The sequence below is a fragment of the Rhinolophus sinicus genome, chromosome 16 (genome assembly GCF_057876585.1).
Source record: "Rhinolophus sinicus isolate RSI-liver-muscle chromosome 16, RSI-T2T, whole genome shotgun sequence".
Lineage (NCBI taxonomy): Eukaryota > Metazoa > Chordata > Mammalia > Chiroptera > Rhinolophidae > Rhinolophus > Rhinolophus sinicus.
Genome location: NC_142516.1, coordinates 38,356,991 through 38,365,959, shown reverse-complemented (window position 1 = coordinate 38,365,959; position 8,969 = coordinate 38,356,991).

Here is an 8,969-nt window from a genome sequence, read left to right as displayed (position 1 = left end):
ATTTTTCAGAAAAAACATGGCACCTGACATGGATTTTGAAGGAGCTTGTAGCAAAAATGGTGTTCGTAAATCATATGAAAATTGAAATATCAGCCTTGCCTCTCCTACTTTAGAAGAGCCCTCACATTGGCTTTTGGGGCTGTGGAGTCAGAGTTCTGATGCATCCAGGCATTTCTCAAACCATTTTCATGGACAAAACTTAGAGTGGAAACAAAGGCAGATAAGAAAGTTTACAGGGTGGGGCATGGCCAGATGGCTCAGTTGATTGGAGCCCGAGCTCTGAACAAGAGGGCTGCCAGTTCAATTCCCACATGGGATGGTGGGCTGTGTCCCCTGCGACTAAAGACTAAAAACGGCGACTTGGAGCTGATGGGCCCTGGAGAAACACACCGTTCTCCAATATTCCCCAATAAAAATTTAAAAAGAAAAAGAAAAAGAAAGTTTACAGGGTGGTTAGTATTGTGGCAAGACTTATATATACTGCCTGGGCTAAAATCTCCATTTTAAATTTTAAGCATTTATATCTTCTTGCATTTGTTCCTTTATTCATCAATTTAACTAGACCTCATTCTTTAATTGAGGCAAAAGTCACATAACATAAAATCAACCATTTTAAAGCGTACAAGTCAATGGCATTTAGTACATTAACAATGTTGTTCAGTCATCACCTCACTGTAGTTCCAAAATATTCTCAGCTCCCCAGTAGGAAAACCCATACCCATTAGGCAGTCCCTCCCCATAATCCCACCCCCTACAACCCCTGGCAACCACTACTCTGCTTTCTGTCTCTATGGATTTACCTATTCTGGCTATTTCACATAAATGGAGTCATATAATATGTGACTTTTTGTGTCTGGCTTTTTTCAATTAACATAATGTTTTCAAGGTTAACTGGACCTCTTTTGATTTTTTTTCCAATATTCTATAGTGTAGGGCTATACAGTGCCACTAAGTCCCACTCCCTAGCCACACTCCTGCGATGGGCCGTCTACCACCCAAGGGCCACTCATCCTGGTGGTCGTATGTCTCCAGGGGTCATGTCTTAAGGACTCCTTTGGGCTCTTCTGTAGTTATAAGCAAGTATTCATTTGATGGATAATAATTGGTAAGTTAGCTGGTTGCATGTTGGGTGCATGCAGATTCCAAAATATATTCTTTGACCAAACAGAACTCCTCCAAGGACACCGAGTCAAGGTAAACCCAAGAAGGAAGCAGGAAGCAGACTTCAATCCTGCCCTCAGCTTCTTACCCTTAACCCCAGACTTTAAAATCCGGAAGAGTTCTTAAATAACATCCATTTTTTAGATAACATGTTTCCTAGATAATGAAACTAAAGCCCTAGAAGCTTAACAAAAATTACCCAAGATCACATAGGTAGAGTACAGAGCCCATATAAAAGCTCAGAAATTCTCAGGCTAAATTCAGTGCTCTCTGATATGACATGGTTTCCAATAGCTTTCTTCTAGAAGCAAGAACCAAAGGCAAAAAGGTAGCAGGTCTGAAGAAAACCTCTCAACTCTGTAAAAGCTGAGAGTCTCGTTTAGCTATTTTTTAATGTGTGCAAATAATAAAGAGGGGGTAACACTGCAGTTCACAAGGGATACAAGCTAGTGTATCAAAACTGAGGCCAATTTTGACCTTAAATTATATGAGCACATGAATGGATGGGCAAAGCCTTCTATCATGTCTAAATTTGGAGCTACCATTGGAATTATTTTTCCCTGTGTTGGGATTCTACTTGTGAACATGACTTATATCTTACTGTTTTGTAGTAATGATGATCTCATTTCAGATTTGCTCCCAAGGGCACTGAAAATGAATGACCTAGTAATGGGGAAGGGGGCCGGGCTAGGAGACAGTGTGCAGGATTCCAAGGTGGTAGGGCGTCTTACTCACTCAGGAGCAGCTAAAGTGTTGTTCTCTTTCTCCAAAAATATTGCTTGTAAATGGGAGCTCAGATCCTTCTAGGTAGAAATGCAAGCATATAAATACCATGTCAGGATCTTTATTTTTTTTTGTAACATAAAGTTAATGATGCTTAAAATATGCACAATACGTACCCCTGTGGAACACTGAATTATCTTGATGTCTGAACTTCTGGGGATGGTCTATAAAGGAAATGATTCAGAAGTGAGCAGAAATAGACGGAACTGTACAATGCAATTAGGGAGGGAGGCGGGGGACGCCGCAGAAGAATGTGCAGCAGAACAGGGGGAAACAAAACAATGCTCTGATGTGCTCATCTTTGTTTTTTCATCTCATCTGTGAAAGATATGCTTCCTGGATTTTTGCCTGACAGATTCGTGAACATTTCCCTAAGACAATTTACTTTTTTCTTTGTAACTCGGGGAAGAGGTGCTTTCAAAAACAAGCCAACTGTACCATTCTGTCCCTGCAGAGCCACAACACTCAAACCCTCTGCGCCTAAAACAAACAAATAAACCAAAGGGGAAAAAAAAAAACATCTCCCAAGTAATATTTAGGCTTTCCAAAGCAGGTTGGCTGTGAGCCTCGCTATAATCATTTGCACCCTCCTTCAGCCACACATAATACAGTCTTTATGCAGCAAATAGCAAAGTCGTTTCCCCACAAGTCAAAGGTCACTTTTTGCTGTATTAATAGCTGCTCTGGGAGGGTCAGTGTTGTGCTATCCTACATTTTTTTCCAGGGCCTGGAGATGCAATTTCCTCCAATCTGCAGGCAATTTCCCACCAATTTTCTTGGGGAGCTAATAGGCTGTGACAGGAGATGGAGCTAGCAAGCAGCAGGCGGCTTCAGAAAAGACAAATTGCATCTCTGCCACCTAACTGGGCCATCTAGATCGACAGAGTTTATAGCTTTGTAGTGTTATTGGGCCCCATGCTAACAGCAAATCATTCACGCTGCTCGTGAATTTCATATTCTGCCTTCTGAATTTGTTATTGCCACATATCACTTTGTAGCACTTTCCATGAAAATTGCAGTAAAAGGGGGATTATATGTATGTATATATATATATATATATATATATATATATATATATATATTAAACGTCTCCTAAATTGCTTACCAGAAATTATTAGCATTCAATAATTTCTGTTTACGAAGTTAGGGCTAGGCTGGTACTTTCCAGGTGATGGAATGGGAAGGTTGGAAGGAAGAGCCACAAAGGAACGAAGAACGTTCTGTGCAACAGGTTGCCACCTTCGGACAGCACACAGAGCCTATTTCTTCTATCTGGTAGCTCCACGTGCTTGTGTACAGCCAAATGCATTTCAAAAAATAACAAAAATCTTTGCAAAACATGCTCGCAACACGGATTTATTCTTTGCCTAGATTGTGTTTAAAAAGCTAACCATTTACTATAATAGTGGAAATACTTTCATAGACTTAAACAGAAACACCCTTATTTTTATTTAAATATTTTTTTCTCATTACATAAGTAATACGGTCAACGTAAAAGATTTAGAAAAGATAAGTAACAGAAGAGGGGAGAAGTCTGATTAAAGTAACACACAGTCATTGTTTCACCTCAAACAATTTTTTTTTTAATTAACTGAATTTTAAAGAGACCTACACCGTACCAAGCAGAGCACAAAAATGAATAATATAGGCTCCTGCTGCTGGGGATTTCACAGCCGAGTGGAGGAGACAGGCGTGCAAACAAATAAATTGTAAGACAACGTGTCCCAGTTGTCTGAATGCCACTTTGAAGAGAGGGGAAACAGACTGCCTGCTAAAGGAAACTGAGGTGAGAAGCAGAACAGGTCAGATGGAGTTAAGTAGTGCTGGTTAATGAACAGCAGAGATTCAGAGTCAGCTCTGCTTTCCCGAAGTGATTTTAGTTGAGAGGATCAATATGGAAATAGTAACCAATGTGCTGTCGTGATTTGCATATAGAGACCATCACTTGAAAAGCGTATGAACAATGATGTTTTGAACACATGATCTGTGCTGTGATGATTGTACTAATATAGGGTATAAAGATAATATTAGGGTATAATATCAGGGTAATATTAGGGTATAAGCTTTAGGGTTACAGGGGCCTGCATGGGAAAACGAGTCAAGCAGAGTAAGTGCCAGAAAGAAACGCAGACTTCCCAACTAATCTTAAGAACCTTATTTCTAAATGCTATCATCTATCTCCAAGAACTTAGAGAAACCTGGGATTGTTTAAAAAAAAAAAAAAAAGAATTTCTTTTTTTTTAATTTAAAAAAGGGGTCCAGGAAGGCTAATCACTTCCTAAAGATTAGGAAACAGCTGATCTTTACAGATTTGTAAAAATTGAAGCAGAAATGCTTCCCATTTCTCTGGGATACCTTAGGCGGCCACAGGAAAGATTGTACAATCTCTGCTATATTTGCCGACACTGCCATCAAAAGGAGTGTTATGATTCTTTCTTTCTCAGCTCATTATCATACCAGGTACATGTAAAGGTAAGAGAAAAGGGTCTCCTTAAAAGAGGAAAGGAACAACTTTTACCGTGGATCTTTTTAACCCCTGGGGTTTGCGGGGTTATTTTAGCAGATAATTCTGGCTTGCTGGTTTGAGGACAGCTTCACTCAAGCAATAGAAATGTGAAGCGTTCTAGCAAGATCTCTGCTCTCATTGATCTCTCCCACTGGCCAGTTGTGAGATCTGAAACTTCATCTTCCATATTTGATCCTATCCTGAAGGCCTATGTAGATGATCTAAGCCTTAAAGACAGAATGTATTTTGAATCTCAAGGTGTTCAGAGGTAGGCCCATAATAATCTTCCATACAGACTGATTGACTGAATGGAGAATTCCTTAATTAAAACGCAAACACTCTCTGGTAGAAACCAGTTTTTATCCATGTGCCTTACGAAGAAGGTTCTGATTGACTAGATCTGGGTAAAGCCCGCAGCATCTGCATGTTTGATTCCCCGGCGGAGCTAGTTGTAAAAACCCATGGCATAGATATATGGGGTGAGAGGAATGGAATAGACACCAAATGCATACCCATAAAGAACCTCTAAGAAAGACAACACATTTTGGAAAGAACATGGGAATGGGCCCTCAATTCAACGCTGCACTTTAAATCTTAGGAGCTATGGGAACTTAGCCTAGCGACCTAGTCAGAACTTTTTATTTTCTATCTATTACAGTACAGGAGACTTTAGGGTCACAGGAGGTAATGCTTGTGAAGGTCACCCCACTATGGCCAGCACTGGTGGAGCACCTTGCACGGGGGAGGCTTATAAGAAATGGCAGCTCTTCCTCCTCCTCTTCTCCCTCCCCCTCCTCCCAGGTTGGCAAGGGATCTTCAGCTCCCCCATGCCCAAGCCGTCCCCGATTCATGAAGTGCAAAGCCTCTCCCAGGTTTTAAGATTCCACATGGATTCAGCTCAGGCATCGGGTATAGCGTTCTCTCCGTCCTTTCTCTTCCTCTACTCTGTCACTGCATTTCTCTTGCGTATAACTTCGACATGGGTGAGCCATTAGAGAGCATTATTGCTCCATGAGTGGATGCCCTCAGTTTCTTCTTGTCATTTTTAGACATTATGGTTTTTAATCAGAGTTTGTACCATTTCAAAATCTGCATGCTACATTCACTTCTCTCTTTCCATTTGTATCAGAAGAGTGAACCCTAAAGTTAATACCACTGGATTCATAAGACACAAAATGGTATCCTGCGGCCTGAAAGAGTCAAAGGGTTTCACTGAGCATTTTGCTTGCTATTTCAAGAATTACGTAAAGGACAGAATTAAGCTCATTCAATTTCTTTCATAAATATACAGAAGTCAAAGACTTGTCCAAGACCATAAACTCCTCAATCTCAAAATTAAAAGAAAAATTTATAGACACATTTTCCTGAGCTTCATGGACTTAGATACAAAGGGTTCAGACCCTATGAGTTCTCTGGGGGCAACCGATAATTAAGAACGAACTAGGAAAGGTCATTGGTGAGACAAGAAATTCCACCTTTCATTTCTTTTAATGTTTAATACTAGATGCATATCGGTTACCGAACCTAAGAACATTTAGAAAGAAAAAATCTTGAATAAAATTAGTAAGGCTTGCAATTTTTCATAATATGAATAAATGAGATAGAATTAAAAATGTTTCCTACTTAAATTAACGGTGTCCAGTGGGAGAGAAAATTAGTTTATGCTTAGTAGAAGGATACATAAAATTTTACTATAATTCAGCCCTAAGGAATTTTTTAATTACCTCAGTAATGAAAAATGTAAAATTACTGTGAGTGCATGTGCTGAGATCTTTCAACACCCATTCCTCAGCTTTAAACCACTTGCCATTTTAATATCCAATTTCATAAATATCACATTTTCAAAACGTTTGGCCCTTCTCAAGAAAGGAATGAATGCAACACAACATCTAGCAATAACTAGCACTCAACAAGGAAAAAAATGGTAATATCCACAGATTGTACAGATCCAACTGAGTTTAAATGCCAACCAGTCATTTCTCAATCAGGAGCAGTGACAAAATCACAAATTCCAGTGCTGCTCTGTCTTCAGAATTAGGTCCAACAAATCAAAAGTAACAACCTTCACTAGTTTGTGTGGTCTGGCAAAGGATTAAGCCAAAAAAATAAAATATTTTCCCAATCAGCATATGTTCCTATGAATGGATTGGCTAGCAACCCCAAGTGCATTTCTTTGAATTATATCTTGCATGCAATCCCATTTTTCCAATGATCCATTAGTTAACCAAAAATACTGTACATATTTTAATGGGTTAGGAGACTTTAAGGGAATTGATGCATCTCAAATGAATGCCTCTGGGGACACTGTTTTATTGCATAGAAGCTAATTCTTTCCTGAAAAGGAGCAAGCTTCATTTGAAATTAAGATTTGGAGATCATAGATGGAATCAACTGAGCCAAGAAGTCTTTTGTAACGTATGGTGCACAGGAGGCAAATGAGCATTTGCAGGTTATGTGGGGAGTAAGAGGAATAGCTAGCTCAGTGACAGAAAACTTTCCCCTACCTGTGTCACTTCAGAGCTTGTAACAGTAGGTTTTGTGAAGGAGACTTTAAGGATTTTTCTGGTCAATGTGCCACACTAAGAAGTTCATTCTTGAGATAGATGGTAGATAGATAATTGATAGATAGATGACAGATAGATAGATAGATAGATAGATAGATAGATAGATAGATAGGGAACAAACGTTGGTCATGTTCCAGAATATCTTGATGCAGTTAACCACAAAATAAGTTATTAGCTTATTGTAAATGCAGCCAGTTTTTAAAGTCATGGAGTAATCCACGGTGGATTGCAGCAAGGAAGTGGAACAAAGAGTGTGAAATGAACAGATGGATTTGATTTTAAACAAATTAGACCCATGACAAGGGATGTAACAAGTCATTTTTCAGTTTTCCATGCTATGGGTTAACTTCCCTTGTGACCTTTTCAGCTTGCTAGCTCATTTTTCCCCTACCAGGAACTCAGGCCTTTCTGGGAGAGCAGCTTTATGCTTTGTGGCTGTAAATTACTGTCTCTTGCTTCTACTAAACTGATCAAATGAGACAGCATGGGGACTGCCACAACAGAATGCTTGATTACTTAATCTCCAAACTATTTGTTCTCTTAATCTCAGACTGGTTCCTGGACACACTCATAAATACAAGAACAGATGTTCCGGAGATGTCACACCTTGAAACTCCGGATTCTGAGAGTCTCCCACAATCCCATGTTGGCAACCTCATCAATGTGGCTGACACCAACTTCAGGCTGACTCATATGTGGATCATCTTTGTCCCTTCCCCGCTTTCTTTAATCCCATCCCTGCCTCCCTGCCCCACCTTCATGGGTTCAGTGGCTGAAAGCTGCCGGTGGTGGCCCCTGTGCAGTGAGACACATCTCTCCTGCAAACCTGACCTCCCTAGCAACATCCACTGCTTTGAAATGCCTTGCTGTCTTCTCCCTACCTTGGTAAAACTCTCATCTCCTTACTGCTAATGTCAACTAGAGCTTTGGAGGGAAACAAGGGGACTAGATACATTCATACATACAGATGAATGGCTCATTTACTCTAAATTACAAGTCCCCTAACTGACCCTTCCCTCTCGTCCACCTACACAGAGCTACTAGGGTGACTTGTGTGAAATAAGTCTAACCAGGTTCTGATGGTTCCCTATAAACCACAGAAAACACTGAAGCTTCTACCCTCACTCCATCTGCACCCCTACCCTACCCAAATACTCACCATTTCTATCCAGGACTTAAATACTGCTCCTTCCTCTTCCTGTCACAAAAATGATACTGAGATTTTAACCTTTCCTCTGAACTTTCTTAATTCACTTCGAACACACTCCTCTGTCACAAGTGTTTAGCAAAATCTGAGTTCAAAATCTTAATTCAGCCACCACTTTCTCTGGAAACTTTCCTGACTTATTTACCCAGCAAAGGTTGTGGCTCCCTCTTGGTGTCAAAATCTTACCGAGTTAAGGACAGTGACCCCTAGCAACATTCACCTGATTTCTGCAAGTTCAAATGTATTCAAATTTGTCCATTAATCAGCTATAAAATGTGACTAACATGACATGTTTATATTAAGTACAGAGAAACAAAACAATCCACTGTGAGAACAAACATCGAAAAATGAAAATGTAGCAGAGAAGCCAACATAAGGAGGAAGCTTGTTGCTTGTTCCTGTTCCCAGAATGAAGGACACTGAGTCTCATCCCAGAGTTAGAGGCAAGGGGAAGGACCGAATGGTAGCGGGAAGCTGCCAAGTTTCCAGCAATGGCAGCCCCAATACCCACTGATGAACTGGTCAGCCTCACCTGTCTTCCACGTCTCACAAATACGCCCTCGAAATCCCTCTTCCCTACCAAGTCAGTCTTTGTCAGCCTATATCTCTGTTTTGTGGGGATGCAGAAGCCAGAAAATGGGTGCGGGTACAGCAAGAAAGAAGCAACAGGAATGTGGAAGCAATGGGCTTTCAGATACTTTCTCAGTGCCTTGTTTGTTTCCTCACCTGGCCTGGCATGGAAGGGACA